The sequence below is a fragment of the Phytophthora infestans genome, genomic scaffold (genome assembly GCF_000142945.1).
Source record: "Phytophthora infestans T30-4 supercont1.12 genomic scaffold, whole genome shotgun sequence".
NCBI classification, from domain to species: domain Eukaryota; phylum Oomycota; class Peronosporomycetes; order Peronosporales; family Peronosporaceae; genus Phytophthora; species Phytophthora infestans.
Window position 1 is genome coordinate 685,852 of NW_003303747.1, and position 17,934 is coordinate 703,785.

Genomic DNA, 17,934 nt, shown 5'->3' on the forward strand with positions numbered 1-17,934 from the left:
CAGATGAGGAGGTGTTTGTACAGCAAGCTACTGAAACACTCCTCCATAGTCTTTTGAAAGTGGATGGCAGCATCACTTGAACCTTGGGGAACCCGTCGAGGTGTGAAGATTTTCTCGTCTGTCATATACGAGAACCACTCTTGACAGAACTCAGCCAAAGGCAATTGCCAGAATCCTTTAAGGAAATCAAATAATCCAAAGTGTCTCATTCCACTTGCGTTTTCCACCACCAACGAAAGAATAGGCATAGCGGCTGCCATTACACTGGTCTGCGCGTTCGTAAGTCTGTAGTCCACCGTCTGCCTTAAGTCCAAAAGATCTGAGGACTTCTTCACTGGGAGCACGGGGCTCGACCAACGGCTCTTTGGGTTTTCATACACCAACTCTAGCAATAGAGACTGGTTAGAACTCTCGAAGAAACTTGCGGAGGCGAAGAGGAGTGCATTCTCATCGCAGGGGCGTCTACACTTAGTAGGTCGAGCCCCATCCTGCAACTTCACTTCCATCGGCGGAACATTTTGCCGGGGGATCCGCGCGTAACTCCAGTCGCCACACGTCGGACGGGGGTACAATTGTGCGTAATTGCTCCACGTGATCCAACGGGAAGCCACAATCCACTGCACGGTCGACCAAATTCTCCACTGCAGCAAAAATGTCAACATCATTACTGGGGGAAGGTTCATGAACCTGTGCGGACATCTCATCAGCTTCCAAATATATTGGATCACCGGCTAATTCATCATCACCACGGCTCGCCAATTGTTCCAGCTGACGATCGACATCGATTCCGAACAGCGTGAGTAGATCATTTCCAATGATAAACTCGTCGTCGTCACAATCGACAACGTGAACCTCCACCAGATTCATCCGGCTCCACAGGTCCAACTGCCGTGTGAATTCGCACTTGCAACATAGCCTTCTGTACTGCCGTCACCTTCTTGTCTCCAAAGGTTTGACTCTGTACTGGGAACTTCAAGCTGTTTGACTTAAACTTCAGGGTCCACTGCCAGTAATTGCTTTCCAGTGCGATTGGGCCAATAACTGTATGGTCCGGAACCACTTATCTTGGGCAATACAGGAAGCTCCAGTAGGCCATTTAGCAAGGACAGTACGGTCTGTAGATGTGAAAAGTGTCTCCAGGCCGGCTTCGTCACTAGCCCTCTTGGGAATTTCTTTGGGGTGGCGAAAAGGCGCTTGAAACAGCTCCTGTTTTTCTCATCCTCAGTCGCATCCGGACATTCGCGTAGCCAGTGCATCCTTTCACACTAAGGGCATGGCCCTGGCGGCGGTCTTGACGAAAACGTTGGCTTTGTGTCTTGATTCTTGTTGTCCTTCCAGTTAAGCTTGACCTTCGCATGTTCCGCAGGTCGGTTCTGCTTGTCCTTTTGCTTGAAAGGCTGTTTGGCCTTGGGCTTCTCCTCTCGCCCTGGAGCCTCACGCTTCTGCGTCTTCAAACGGAGGTACTGCCTTTCCAACTCTGTCGCTTTCTCGACGATAAGTCGGAACAGTACCTTGGGGTCTCTCTCCGCAGCAGCGTGTTTATAGCGGATGGACTGTTTTACTTCTTGCTTCAGTGTGGTGTAGTGATTTCTCCGTGGTTGCGGATTATCACCCGTCGACAAAGACGTGACACCGCCCAAGTTGTTCAAGCGATGAACCCTCGGTCGGGTGATGTACGGAGACGCCAAGGTGCAAGGGACTCGACGGCGTCACCTCCGAGTTTTCAACAAATATCGGATACGGCCCTATGTCACTGAATCCAGGCTGTCCTTATTATTAATAATGGACTGGCCGGATTCGCATTCAGCGGACCATCTACGGTACGAACCCTCAGTGGCGGTTGGGATGAGTTCGCGGAATACTCAGCGACCTTTGGAAGACACGTTCACCGTCTGGGACAGGGCGCGGACCGTTAAAGATGCTCATGCGACGGTGCAGACGACGCTTGGCATGCAAGAAGATCCATAACGGATCATTGTTCACTTGATATTTGTATACTTAATTAGGACTTCTTATTAGGAATAGACCCGAAAGGGTAAGCTTAAATACAGAACAGAATTTCCACTCAAGCACACAGAGCGACGTCCGGCTTCAAGGTAAGCGTCAGGTCAAGCTTGTTTGAGTGTCTTATACCTGTCGGTGAACTCGAAGCTCTGTAGCGAGGGTTCATCCGGCAAGGCCAAGAGACTTTTGTTGTATTGGCCGATTTATTATTCGGGAAGTTTTAACGTGACCGGCTTTATTGTTGCCTATTTTGCACGGCTTGGAGTGCTTGAATATGCCTCCCTTTTATTTCTCCCAGCCGAGTGTTGAACACTCGGTGATCTCGTAAAAGGGCTTACCCGTGCCTGGTACCTTTCCGCTGTTGGGACCACGAGGATTCAAAAACACCTGCTAGCATTGCTCGTGCTAGTAGCGTGTTCTTATTTTACTGGTTGGGCCTATATAAGTAGTTTACAAGGTCCAGTTTGGTCCCGGTGCAAGGGCAGAACTGGGGTCTTTCAAGTTCCGCCCGAACGATCGTTTACTATCCTAGTAGACGTATTGTTGTAGGAACATCCTAACTACATTTGTAGCTAGAGTTCACGTGGGAATTCCAACACCACAACTGGTGCCGCGACCCGGGAACAGATTGTGACCATTGTGAACTGTTTGTATGGCCTTCCAGTCTACGAGCTACCAAGAGAAGAAGAACAAGAAAAAGACAAGAAACATGGCGAAAGGACAACCGACGGTACCAGTTACGCCTGCCAAGTCTGGCGGGGCTCGCAACGAGAGTTCAAGCCCGGCTGCGCGCTTTGCAGCCGCCACCGAGCTTTCAGTGAGCTTCGGCGACGAAGCGGACATCGGTCCTGACGCCCACGATTATGAAGATTACGAAGATAAGACACCGGCTCCAGAGCCAGGCGCAGCGACGCCGGAGACGGCCACGCTATCATCGGGGCTGAGCGGGGCGACCAAGTCCCTTTCGAGGAACCTCGCCGACGAGCTCGATGATGTTGCGGGACCGGAACCGGCCTATGATGATTATGATGATGGGACCGAGGGTTTTAAACCTTCGGTGGCGAGTGCAAAGCATTCAGTACTGCTGAAGGCACCTCGCTCACCTATCAACGGTGATACACCAGCCGCCAAGCGCGTTTTCGACCGCGTACAAGCGCTGATGCAGAATGATGAGTGGATGCAACTGTTCAAGCCCATCCCCGAGAAAAAAGCCGACTGGCCTGCGCTTGCGCAGGAACTTCAATACCCAGTCAACTCGGTTTCGACTAGTCAAGTTGCCGAGGATTCAGTTTCGCTACTGTTGTCGCTGGGGTTCGAGAACGAGACGTACCCATCAACGATGTCGCTCCAGGATTGGAGTCCACATGAAGCCGGAGCTGCTCTCCAGAAATGGAAGAAGAAGCTTCGGAAGGCGTTTGGCGCCGTTGGCATCAATGCCGGAAAGCAGCCTGTGAGTCAACCGATGATTAAAGATGAAGATCCGTCTAAGATTCCACTGCCGCCGACGCCCCAACGACTCGTTCGTACTCCTCCGACCAAGCGTGGAGCTGAGCGTGGTGCATTTGGCACTACCGAAGCTTCACCTTACTTTCAAGACTCGCACATGGTTACGCCACGTTCGGAGAGCCGTATGCAACGTATTTACGCAAGTAACGAGGGTTCGTTCGGTCGCCGAGGCGGTGCGCGAGCTCCCAAAGGTGGTGCCGGACGTCGTCAAGTCGACAGCGATGGATCGTCCAGTGACGATGACATTTTGGTGCGTACATTCGACGAGAAGATCCTCAACTCGAGTGATGCGTCAGATGATGAGCTAGCGACGCTGAACGACGTGACCAACACGAGGATGAAATGGCTTCGCACGACCGCTGGATCGCATCACGCCGTTCTCAGGCTCTCGCAACAAGAGCGAGAACTGTATGCAGTGGCTCCGTGGGTTCGTCTATGAAATGACTGGAACCCACACAGATGCCGATAAATGGTGCATTCCATTTGAGCTAAGTCTCCGGGACGGAGCCATTCATTGGTTCCGTCAACTTCCGAAGAAGACGAAGCGCAAGTGGAAGCTGCTGAGCGATGCGTTCATCCGCTACTACTGCTCGCAGTTCACGCAGACGGCACTGTCGCGTTACTACTCCGCCAAGCGGGAACGAAATGAACATCTGTGCGACTACATAAACAGGCTGAACGGCTACGCTCGGACCGCTCGTCTACACTTTGAGAAGAGTGGTCGCGACGCGAAAGAACACGTACAGCAGTTCCTGGCAACATGCGATGATGACAAGCTGGCGGAGAGTCTCTACCACGCTCGAGTCGCCGACATTCACGAGCTCGAAGAGATCGTCGAAGATGTTCTCAAGGGCAAGGAGAGAATGGCCAAGCGTGATAGTGAGTACCGATACTCTAAGAGTCGTGATACGCGACGCGACGATGGGTACGCCCGCAACAACCGGCGTGATGACCGTCGCCGCGATGACAACCGCAACAAATCAAGAGTGACACTCATTGAAGCTACGGTGGACGACCTACTAGCTGAATTAGAAGGTCGTGAAGCTGCTCAAGGAGGCAACGAGTATTCAAACGAAGATCCGAACGCTTACGACAATGTCCAAGCCGAGTACAACGACTTTCAGCCCGATAATACGGATGGCGATTTCTCATTGGATGAAAACGACCGATACCTCGCTGCTGCTAACGAAAATGAGCGCCGTGCAGCTGCTGAAGGCAACTACGCACGTTCGGACAACCGTCAACCGCGTGGAAACACGCCTGATCGCGAGAATGGCTTCAATCAAGATCGCCGAAGTAGTGACCGTGGGTTCAATCAGGACCAACGCGGTCGACGTGACTTCAACCGCGACAACCGACGCCCACAGTACGGACCATGCGCGGTGTGCGGTGGCATGAGTCACTCCGCCCACTACTGTAACAAGCGATGCAAGTTCTGCAAGCAGCTCCACGATGCTGGACAATGCGAACTTTTCCGTAGCTTCCAAGACCTTGCCAAATTCGTGCGCACTAAAGGCACGAAGGAGGAACTCCCGCCAGAGCTCAAGGCCGTCGTTCAAGAACGTCATTTAAACTAGGCAGCCCGCCAACTACAACTGGGTTGGCCCCTATCGGGCTGCCACAGTTAACCGAGCCTTCAATGGAAGCAGAGTGTATCTTTGCTTTCATGGGGCAGAGTGAATGGCCTGATAATTACGTAACAAGTGTGAACGCGACGGAAAATGAAAAGGAGAGGAGTAGAATCCTCGGTGGAGGTGTTGGAGAGAGAGTGGAGTGTGCAGATGCTGATGAGGGCACCAGCGAGGGTTCGTTCGGCGTGGTTTCGAGTGCAGCGCGAGACGAGCCCAAGGGTCACTCCAAGATTATGAAGTTGAACCCTGGCGAGAGACAGGGGTGGTGGTCGGCCAAGAATTCGACTCGACGGATCAGATTGAGAGCTCTGGTGCAAGGCGTTGTGTACGCCAAGCGGATGATACCTTTCTTCTACCAGCAGCGGAGGGAGTGTTAATCACTGTCGCTTGGCCAAAAAATGCGACTCCCAAGATTGACGGATCACGGACGCCGCATTGACATTCAAGGAATCAACGAAGGCAAGGTGTCTACGACGCGACGAGCGTGCGTCAAGATTACGCTCGGATGGGAGATGGTGTACGAGTTTGAGATGTGGGTAATGGCGCATAGTGCAGGCGTCGACGTGGTACTCGGGACCGACTTTATGATCCCAGCTGGGATCCGGTTGGACCTGTTCCACGGTGCGGCGCAATTACCGCACGAAGTCCAAATCCCGATGATAAAGACCAAAAACGTGATCGACAGCGAAGAATACGGCTCCCATGTTAACGCCGGGCCACCCGAGCGGTTGGACATTCAAGCGCACGAGTGGCGAGAATATCGACTAGCGAAGCGTCAAGTCGGGCTAGAAGAACACGTACTGTGGGTTCGTCGAACGAACAAGCTAATCCCGTCAGTGACGAGGTTTCGACGTGGACGGCCTCAGAGCATTCGATTGACCATCGTGTCTGAACGAACTGTGTAACCTACCAGCACACGACGCGATCGCGATGTGGATTCCAGATGGGGATTTGCACGAGGTGACGGCTATGTGCGTCTGGAGTCCAAGAAGTACCAAGACTGGCAAGTGTTGGCCTACGAAGGTTGTAGAGACCGCGAGCTCTTTCAGCGTGAATGCGAAATCTACGAACAATGGCTTGCAACTCAGCCTTCAGCAGTTGATCGACCATACTACCCAGAACCCCGGTGGGGTGCTAGCACGACCTCTAGAAGACTCGCTAGTGGATTCTAGTGATCGTCTGACATGTGCAGAGCGCTGGGCACTGATCCTGGAAGAACGTGAACGAGTGGAAGCCTGTCTGGCGTCTGGGGTGACAGCCAGGGATTCGGCCGACGGTCAGCCTTCCACAGAACCTTTGGACACGTACACGACAACCCATGGCGGAGGCAATAACGCGAACGAAGCCTCGGTAGTGCGTACACACGAACTACTGAGGCCGGTAAACGTGGTACATACGCCAACGAGTGTTAGTGTCCAGTCAGGGGTGACCACGGAAGCGACAAGTCACGGCACTGGATTGATTGGAGTCACCCGTGTTGACGAAGCTGTCCCGGCCTTGTGCGTCGCCAAATCTGCGAACGAGCCACCGGTGGTTGATCCAGAGGATACAGGCATCGCGCAGAAGGTGTTGAGTACGGCACCGAGTATTCATTGCAAGATTGGTGCGAATTCCGAAATGTCAAGACAGCGGCAGAACGAGGAGCGGAACAAAAGTCAACAACCCAATATGTCGGCGGCCCACGCATTCAATATTGCGAACGACGACTCGGCAGATGGCCCAGAGATGAAAAACCAGGATGGGAAGGAGATGGACCAAGTACCGACTGTTGAAATCAAAGCGGATGCCAATGTTGAGTCAAGGGAAGAATCCATAGCGGCGTTGGACGGAACATACATCTCGGTTGCTCGAGTGTTAACGACCGAAGGAAACGAAGCAACGGAGAATACGAGAAATGATCTCTACGAACACCCAGCTAACAACATTGGCTTGGACGACTACGCGAAGGAGCTGGCATTCCTGCCGGATCTGACCGAAGAGATCAGCACGAGAATTGACTACACTGCGCCTAATGTTGCTGATCCTGAGCTGTCGACTGAACGCCGAGAACGTCTAGTCGCGACGCTAAAGAACCACGAGCACATCCTGATTGCTAGTGGTAACGCACTGCCGCCGCCAGCCTACGGAGCGGTATGCGATATCGACACACAGGGGCACGCCCCAATTAAACAGCGTGCCCGACGCGTGCCGCTGCGATTTCTCGGCAAGCTGTACGAGCTGCTGCGCGCTTTATTGCGTGCAGGACTGATCGTCTTTCAGACAGTCCATGGGCATCGCCGATCGTGATTGTGATGAAAAAGAACGGGCTGGACATCCGGCTCTGCATTGATTACAAGATGGTGAATGCTATCACCGCGATCATGGAGTATGCAATGCCGCTAGTCGACGACCTGTTAACAGATCTCGAGCGCTACCTATGGTTTCTGCTCGCCGGGATTCCCGCAACGCGGCCTTTGTGGCCGTCCAGTATGTCCTTACGGAGCTCGTAAAAGTCGTCGGCGGGTTCGGTCTGCGTACTAGGGCCATTTTGGAGCGGTTCTCGCATGGCCCTTTGGGTTAAAGAACGCGCCGATGATCTACCAGCGTATGATTGACAACGCACTCTGGGGGTTCGTTCAACCTAAAGGAGGTTGGTTTGAATACTCGGAGAGGATGCGTTTAGTTGAAGAACAGGCCAAGGAACGTCGTGGACCAAGCGCCGAAGGTTCGTTTCAAACGAAGTTCGCGGCAGACCGCGAAGCACCGGTAGAGACCGACCCTGTACTACAACTCGTCAACAGCCCCGTCGCTGACATGTTTACGAACGGGGAATCAGACGAATCATCGCTGGTACCTGTATTTGGTCGACGGTCGTTTGTGGATGACATTTGCTTCGGTGGCGAGGATTTCGACAGCTGCCTGGCGACGCTGGACCGATTGCTGGCAAGATTTGCACAATGTCGGATCAGCATTAGCTTCACCAAGAGCATCTTCTGCCAACCCAAGGTGGACTTTCTGTCGCATAAAATTTCGCCAGAAGGTATCAGAGCTGACCCCAAGAAGCTTGCGGCTATCACCGAGCTTTCGTTTCCAACGAGTAAGAAGGGCATGCAGTCGTTTCTTGGAGCGGTAAATTACTACAGCCGCTTCATTCAAGACTTCGCGGTCTACGGTGCAGCGCTGTACCAGCTCAAGGATGAAGACTTTGTCGTTGAAGGTGGCCTTTCTGTGGCACGTCGTTCCTTCGAAAAATTGAAGACGAGTGTTTCACATTCACCCATCCTCAGGCACTTCGATCGGTCGAAAGAAGTTCACGTCATGCTCTTTGCGAATGAATGGGCGTTGAGCACTACGCTAATGCAAGAACATGAAGGCAAGTTATACCCCGTACGGTTCCTCGGTCGGGTGCTTAAGGAGGCCGAGATGAACTACCATCCTGCTGAGAAGGATGTTTTGGCGTTACTTCTGCTGTTGAAGATCTGTTACGTCCAGCTGGCAGGAAAGACGCTACATGTCTATACACGATTCTCGACGTTAGAGTGGGTGCATAAGTCGAAGTCTCTCTTCGGACTCGCGGTCCAGTTCGCCGTACTGCTTTTGCAGTGGCATTTGAAGGTGCAGCGCGTGAAGGAGAAAGATGTCGCCTTCGCGCAGCTACTGCAGTCAAGCATCACGAGCTGGAGGACTCGCTCGCGCCGGTGGCACCTCCAAACAAGGGTTCCCCGACTATTCGAATGGACCCCGCTTTGCTGTACGCCAAGCTTTCCCGTAATTACAGCGGATTCGTCATGTCTTTTGACGGATCAGCGAATACAGAGAAGTACGGTGGCTACGGGAGTTGTTCATGGGTGCTGTGGAGCCTTCCTGAGTGGAAGGTAGTGATTGCTGCAAACGCTTACCTCTCGGCCACCACGGTGAATGAAGCAGAGTACACAGGTATGATAAACGGTGTCAAGGCTGCTATTGCGCACGGTGCCGAGGATTTAGTCATCGTTGGGGACTCAAGGCTCGCGATTCAACAATCACTAGGGGTGATCGCATGCAGGTAGGAAACTTTGCTAGCGCTGCTGAATACTCACAAGGAACTCACGGCCAAGCTTCGATCAGTTAAATATCTTCACGTTGTACGAGAATACAACGCGGCCGCGGATTCGTTAGCCACTGAAGCGCTGGAATCAAAGGTCAGTCGGGTAATCTTGGCTGAAACTCGCAAGTCGGAATTGGCATCGCTGAAGCGCATCCTGGAAATGATCTACGAGCCGGATGAAGACTCGGTAGATGTTTCGTCACAAGGAGCAGAGCGTCAAGTACATGTACTGTCAGGCAGCGAGTCTTCAAAGTGGAAAACTTTCGAAAATTTCGTGGTTGATCACAGCTCACCAAAGTGCGATTATGGTAATATAGCAGTGATGACTCGGCGACAGACGAAAGCCAAGAAACGCGTCAGGTTTGCAGATGAACACTCGGAGGATGTCTCAAAAGCTCAAGAAGAGCATGAAGAACGACGAGAGACGTCCACCGAAGATTCAATCGGCCAGGATTTGCCAGACCATCCTCACAAGACTGTACCAGCGGTATTTCCCGATGCGGAAGATGTTGATCCGGTAGCGATACAGCGGGAGCGACGCAGACGGATACTAGTGGCACAAGACGAGGAGCATAAGTGGTTTAACATCAAGAAGGTGCTTCAGGGCCAAGCACAAGAGCTGAGTTACAAAGAAGCTCGAGATGCCTGGAAGTATGCTGACCGGTTCGTGTTATCAGAAGACGGCGTGCTTCACTATCTTGGATTGAATCGTCGGTACGACCACGGTTGGCAAGAGGAGACCAAGCTGCGGCTTGTGGTACCAACAACGATGATTCAAGAGGTCCTGCAAAACTGTCACGACTCGCTGGAAAGAGGACATCAAGGTGTGGTGAGAACGTTCCACCGCGTTAAGTCCAATTATTATTGGATCGGCTTGTACGCAGACGTGGAGAAGCACGTGAAGTCATGTCCAGATTGCAGCTCGAGTAAAAGCCGTCCGCAGCTTTGTGGATACTCACCTGGCAACGTACTAGCCGAACGACCTTTCCAGATCGTCTCGATGGATTTTGTGATCCCACTACCGAAATCTCGCAGGGGCAACACGGCGTTGCTCCTATTTCAGTGCTCGTTTACGGGACTCGTTATTGCCAAGGCTATGTCAGATACGACCGCTCGGAGTGTTGCCCAAGTGTTCGAAGAATGTGTGTACCTGTTGATTCGGAGCCCCATCATTAATAAGGCACGACCGCGACCCACGCTTCATGAGCGAGGTTTTCCAAGCATTTGCAGAGATGATGCAGTCAAGATCACGAGCGACTTTGAGCTATCGGCCATAGGCTAATGGACAGCAGGAACGCTCGGTGAAGTCGGTGATGGGATCCGTACGGGTGTACGCGGAAGACCCTCTACAGCAAGATTGGGACGAAATCGCGGAGAAGCTGGTATTTGCTATTAATACTTCTCAAGACACTACGAGGAAGGAGACGCCGTTCTACCTCGTTCACGGTTGGGATGCTCAGTCGAGGCTGCGGGCAATGTCGTCATTACTCCAACAAGGGCTCGGCAAGCAGTCTGACGCACTAGCGTGGCGCCGTGAGATCAATCGACAACATGAGGTCGCCCTCACTATGGCCAAAGATATCAGGCTGGAGAGAAGGAGCGACGAGCAAAAACGCATAATGATGCTCTGAGTCGACTGGAAAAAGCCGCTGTACCTCAACCAAGTGGAAACGAACACTCGGCAGACCCTCTAGAAGCTTCAGAATAGATGGAAGATCCTGCAAGAGCCCACCGAGCCTACGATTTCGAGAATTGGAAGTCGGGGTGTGGGTTGTACCTGGAACGCGTCAACCGGGGACTGACGAAAGAATTTAAGTTCACGATGGCTTGGACCTTTTTCGGATGAAAGGCAAAGTGAAAGAGTTGCGTTCGACCTGTGAACTGCTTACCCCAGGGGGAATCGGTTCCTACCCAGTAGTGCATGTGTCGAGACTCAAGGCTGTCAACGAGTTCAACAGTCGACCGAGCACTCGGTTGGTACTAGACGCGACTAATGAAGCAAGACTCGACTTCGATGAGGAACTGTTGCCTGAGGACAGCTGGGAACCAGATCAAGTTGCCGGTGAATATGAAGTCGAGGCCATCCTCGACGACAGAACACCACTGACGACGAGCACGGAGCGTGCTGTACGCGAGTTCAAAGTCAAGTGGGTGGGCTATGAAGATACAACTTGGGAACCATCATCAAACTTGTCTTGTGGAGGTCTGCTGTACGACTATTTGCGAGCCAAGAAGAGCGAGAATCGGCTGCAGATGGCGCAAGTGGCGGACGAAGACTAGCGTGACTGGATCACGTATGAACTGTCCACAGGGCGATGCAGCCTGTGGTAACAGACGAAAAACGTTACTGCAACAACAAATTGTATATGCATTTGAAGAACAACATGAACATGATTACGCTGTGGAAGTGGATTAAGAATAAGAAAACATGAATGCCGACCGGAGAGCAACCACTGAAAACGAAGTCACGCGGGACACCTCAACAGTTAGCTGAGATGCTGGAGAACGTCGTGGAACGTGCAGCGAGGATTAAAATCGATTCCAAGTGCCTGGTCGCCGCGGGGGCGAGTGACAACAAAAACGAGACACCACTCTCCTTCTCCTCTTTTCACGAGACCGAGACCCCGCAGCTGTGGCTGAAAACCGAACCTGCGAAATCCTCGTACACGCTTTCAGAAGAAGAGCAGCAGGAGCCATCTCCGCGGATTCAGCGACGACGGGGAGTGCTGCAGGAGCTACCGCAGGAAGTGAAGAGTCTGGGGCAGGAAGCGCCGAAGGACCAGTTGATGACGCCGCTGTCGGAGGAAGTGTAGCAGACTGAGGGACGTTCGAACCCTCGGCCTTGCCCTCCTGAGAAACAAGTCGAGTAATGCGAGATGATGAGCAAGGTGCCGATGATTCAAGAGAAGGATGAGCTGACGTACCTCCAGCTGTTCACGTTCGCGACGTCTACGGGGATTGAGACGCTGAAATGCGTCGGACACGGCTAGATTCAGACGCTTGGACATACGGTGGCGAGATGGTGAATGAAGAATGAAGAAATGTCACAACGGGCACCAGTACCGTGGCTTCCATTGCGACAGGGGCAGTTGTGGTGTAGTGATTTCTCCGTGGTTGCGGATTATCACCCGTCGACAAGACGTGACACCGCCCAAGTTGTTCAAGCGACGCCCCTCGGTCGGGTGATGTACGGAGACGCCAAGGTGCAAGGGGACTCGACGGCGTCACCTCCGAGTTTTCAACAAGTATCGGATACGGCCCTATGTCACTGAATCCAGGCTGTCCTTATTATTAATAATGGACTGGGCCGGGATTCGCATTCAGCGGACCATCTACGGTACGAAACCCTCAGTGGCGGTTGGGATGAGTTCGCGGAATGACTCAGCGACCTTTGGAAAGACACGTTCACCGTCTGGGACAGGGCCGCGGACCGTTAAAGATGCTCATGCGACGGTGCAGACGACGCTTGGCATGCAAGAAGATCCATAACCGGATCATTGTTCACTTGATATTTGTATACTTGATTAGGACTTTCTTATTAGGAATAGACCCGAAAGGGTAAGCTTAAATACAGAACAGAATTTCCACTCAAGCACACAGAGCGACGTCCGGCTTCAAGGTAAGCGTCAGGTCAAGCTTGTTTGAGTGTGTTATGCCTGTCGGTGAACTCGAAGCTCTGTAGCGAGGGTTCATCCGGCAAGGCCAAGAGACTTTGTGTATTGGCCGATTATTATCGGGAGGTTTTACGTGACGGCTTATTGTTGCCTATTTGCACGACTGGGAGTGCTTGAATTGCCTCCCTTTTATTTCTTCCAGCCGAGTGTTGAACGCTCGGTGATCTCGTAAAAGGCTTACCCGTGCCTGGTACCCTTCCGCTGTTGGGACCACGAGGATTCAAAACACCTGCTAGCTTTGCTCGTGCTAGTAGCGTGTTCTTATTTTACTGGTTGGCCTATATAAGTAGTTTACAAGGTCCAGTTTGTCCCGGTGCAAGGGCAGAACTGGGGTCTTCAGGTCCGCCCGAACGATCGTTTACTATCCTAGTAGACGTATTGTTGTGGGAACATCAAAACTACATCTGTAGCTAGAGTTCACGTGGGATTTCCAACACCACATCAGGATGGTTGGATTCTTCTCTGAGATCAGCTCTTTTCACATTAAACTCGTGTCCCACGCTCAAGACTGAAGCACTCAGTCAAGCCATTATCGGCGACTCTCATCTTAAAGCATCTGAAGTAGTCCATGACGCGAGCTGTCACGTCGCTTTCCGCCAAATTCATCTTCAGCTCTCTCTTGAAGAGCTCCTTGATATCAGGTAGCGCCTTGTTCTTGACGCTCCCCACGATGTGTTCGATCTCGGCGATCAACATCCCTTCAGTCACGTCCACAGTCTCCACATTCAACTGGAACTCACAGAAGACGTCCAGGAGATCAGCGTCGAACGAGTCCTTGATCTGCTCTACCACCGCGCCGTAGTCTTCGCCAGTCACTCTGCATCTGTTGTGAAGCTTCGTCTCGTAGTCTCGTCGCTCCTTCTTCCAACGTACAAGTGCCTCGTGCGAGATAGACTTGATCTTGGGTGGTAGTACTGGCAGGAATACCGGGACAGTACCGGGTGGTGGGTCACCATTACCACCGGCGCGTATCATCTCGAAGTAATCGCGCTTGGTCTTGAAAGTAGTACTTGCTGTCAATCAAAGTTGTAGACGAACAGCAGTCGATGGCTTCAACGTCACTGGACGCGCGTCGATGGTGCGCGAGCAGCGGAAATCACTAAAGAATTCTTTGTAGTGTAGCCCGGGATTTGAAGCGAAGCAGGAACACCAGCAAGGCGGGGGCCAACCCGCACTGAAGTATAGGCCGAATATATTTAGCTAGTTCCTAGCAAATCGAAGAGTGAGGAGAATCATGGGTCTGGCGCTAGCCAGCCCGTTCCTCCTCAATGCTGCTGCCACTTAATCAGAGCGACAGGCAGCAGTCAGAAATGGACATGCATCCACATGAAAGGAAACATGCAGTAGGCCTTACTAAATCCTAGTATAATACACAAGGACACTGGCTGTCCGAGTGTCTGTGATATCGTCAGCCGACAGGCGTCAGACACACCACCAGATTTCCACCCATTGTCTTCTAGCCACTGGGCTGTAGACACATTTGGGTGGACACCCCCAGCTCCGGCTCTAAGTGCAAGGGAAACCGAGGTGGAAACCCACAGTTCACTACAGAAGGATAACCTTAATAAGTAGCAAATAATATCCGATATAAAAAAATAAAAGAGATGGTATTGCTTACCTTTTCGCTTATACCATCCTTCAAACTCTTCCGGTCGTTTAATAGCAACTAAAGTTCCGTCAATCGCTCCCCCGCAGAACGGAAACCCACCCTTCTAAAACTCATCTGCGATAGAATCCCACTCGGACGTCGTTGTAGGTAGCCGAACATAATTTGTCTTCAGCAGGTTTAACAGGTTAACTAGAGCCTTGACCTGTACAATATACCATGCCTTTGATACACCCATTGCCTGAGCACGCTCTCTATAACCCTTACTAGAGTCTATATGAAACAGCATGCAAGCTACTCCTCTCTCGAAACTATAATTTTTGTAGGTCGTAGCAGGGAAATGAGGGCGCAGCGTATCACGAAGAGTACGGAAACTGTTTTGTGAACAGCGCAAGTGCCTACAGAATCACTCATTGTAGCATGAATCCTACAACATTGATTCAAACTCATTAGAATCCTTAAGTGTATATACATTTATACGTACATCACGATGCATGAGAGAATCACAGGCCAATGCGACTGCTGTAGCACAGGTCTCCACAGCCAAAAGAATAGAAGCTAGAGGTGGTGGCATAGTTAAAAGCTCTACGGTACTGAGGACTGTGCCAAGAAAACCCAAGAGCCACATTCCGTTAGCGGCTCTCGAGTTTTTTAACGCACCTACCCGCGACCTATCTGACCAATCAGCGATATATTTAAACCCAACCCCTATTAAAAAACTTGACCGAGAACCAGAACGAGCCAGCCTAACCATTCCCTTATGTCCACCCAGGCAATCCAGATTCCCACTCATAAAAAAACGCATGGTACATAAATGTGCATTAAACAAAGACTGAGCGATACTACTTATTCTGAAGTAAGCCACTACCCCCACTCTTCTCACCTCGTGAAAAGCTAAAACGCCGTGAATCCTGCCCTGATTGGATGGGAATGCTATTATCCGGGCAATTACCAGTTTTTACGCCCATCCCAGTACCAAATGATATCTATGTGTAGACGCCCCCTCAATGTAGAACTCAGCCGTGCAATGCACTTTTATGAAAGCGCAAAGCTATTGTCGACGAGCCTTTTCTGCTCTCCTGATACCCGCTTGCCTTTCGCGTGAGCACACGATGTCGCGTCGCCCGCCTTATCGAAGAATCTGTGGTGGAACCGCGGCTAGAAATACTTGGACGTGCCCCACTGATTCGCGCGTGCTGAGAATTGATCCCAGATTCCATATCGGAATCAGAATTACTATTGTTACTTGATTCGATGCCTGCATCGCGTGATTCAGCTATGCGTTCTGCCAGTCCGCCGTTGGATGATCGTAAGACGCCCTCCACGAGGTTATCAAAAAGTACCGTCTCTGTAGACGACTTCGAAGAAGATGAGCACGGACCATCCCTCGATGATGCCCGTAGTGCACTTGCTGCCGGACGTGCTGTAGATATTATCCGTGATACTCTTTAACGAGGCGGGACGTATTCGCAAGGAATAGCTATGACAGAGAAACAAGGGACACCCGCAGCAATGCATCCAGCAATAACATGTGCACAGATAGCATGTTTTGAGTGACAGGAGCAGCCACAGCCCAATCCATCCTTCAGGAGGCATACCAACGTCTTCCGCCTCGTAGTCAATTTTGACTCGCTTGTTGAAATACATACGGCGCTTTCTTCATCTTCCACAGCGGTTTCTAGATCGTCATTGTGCAAACGAGATTCTTGCTTGCTGTCAGCAAGAGTTCGGCCGTTCATCCCAGTATTTTTACACCAAATGCATTCATGACAGCATAAATAAAGCTAAATATATAACAGTAAATACAATCAATAAATAAAATACCAGGCCGAGTACTGCAGCATCAAATCCAGCGCTGGTGGCTCAGCAACAAACGTGTCTCCATTGCCAGTGGCGCGAATATCCGCGTTGAACTCCGCCCACTTCCTCTTTAGCCACTTGATCCGCAAAGTTTGACTTTAGTTATAAAAAATACTTGAATTGAAAGAAAGACTCGCCTACACCCTCTCGTTCCTCGCACTAATTCGCTCGATTATGAGCTCTTCGGTAAGCGCCGACTCATTTTCTGTTAGCTTAACAGCACCCACGCCCTCTCCCGAATGCGAGCGTTGGTTCTTTCGCTGCCAAACCGATGCGATAGCCTGTCATAGTACTGATGCCATCAGGTTTTTGCCACAATCTCCTCGCTCCACTCCAGCCACAGCAGTTTCCTTTCGAGTGGAAGCCTCTTTGCCTTTTGTTGTGCCTTGGGTGGCGGAGCGCTTCCGGTGGTATGCGTGCCGTCTGGAGATCCTCTGGAAGTTGGATTCGGCGTCTCCGACAGCGCTGGATCCAAGCCCTGAGCCTCAATTCTGGCGGAGAATGCCACTTCGAGGGGAGGGCAGCGTTGGCATTGCTCACTTTGTAAAGTGAGCCTAGAAAATCAGTAATTTGGTACCCCTACCCCTCTCGGTTTTGTGCACTTGCGACCCGAGAACCCAGAACCAGCAGCCCCTAACGTACAGAAATATGTAGTGGGAATCCCAAGCAAATGTGTGTAAGTTGCAAAAATAAGGGTGGTGATTATTGTCTTTGGTGGTGAAACCCCGGCCTAATTTGCCTTGAAGTGCTGTTATCCCGGCCCAAAAGGCTTGAAAAATGGTAATATATTTTATCTTAAATAAGAGAAGAGTTACTTGGCAACCGTAGCACCGATTTAGCTGTGTGTCCCCGAAATGGATAGGTTGACGTCTATTTGTTCTCGGAGAAATCTCACAGCATCTAATAATGTCCACAACTTCCCAAATGGTCGCCGATAAGAAATTTACTGCTGGTGAGAAGCTCTTGGTTGTGAAGACCTATAAGTTCCTGCGCCAAACCAATGCATCAGCATTGCATATATGGAAAGGAGGAGTACGCCATCTTGTTAGATAGTGTTTAGGCTCTGCTTCGGGCATCATTTCAGCTATATGGGCGCACAGGGAGCAGCACCAACAAGCATTTCACCTCGGTAGCTATGATTTCCGAAATTTAACATTTTACTGGTCGTAATATTGAACATGGCAGATAGAAGGTCCGACTCCTTCTGGGAGGCCTCGTAAACATGGAGAAAGCTTACATACTCTTGTGCGTAAGCTGGTATCGAGAATGAACAAGATCGGAAAGCCTGCAGAAACAACTAAAAGAAGAACATGACATAGTGGTATCGGTGTGCTCACTACGTTGTGTGCTTAAAAGGATAGGAATGCAATTTATTAAGGGCAAGTCTCGCAATATTAAGACGGTAAACTATGGCAAGTGTTGAGTCTAGAACGCAATATAAAAAAAACGTATAAACTTGAATAGACGTAGCTCTCCCGTGTGCCCGAGGTGTATCTCGACAATAAGTTTTGTAGCTTACATCAAGCTGCCAGTTTATCGTAAGCTGACAACAATAGAGGTACACAAAGAGCGGTCTAGGTCCACGGT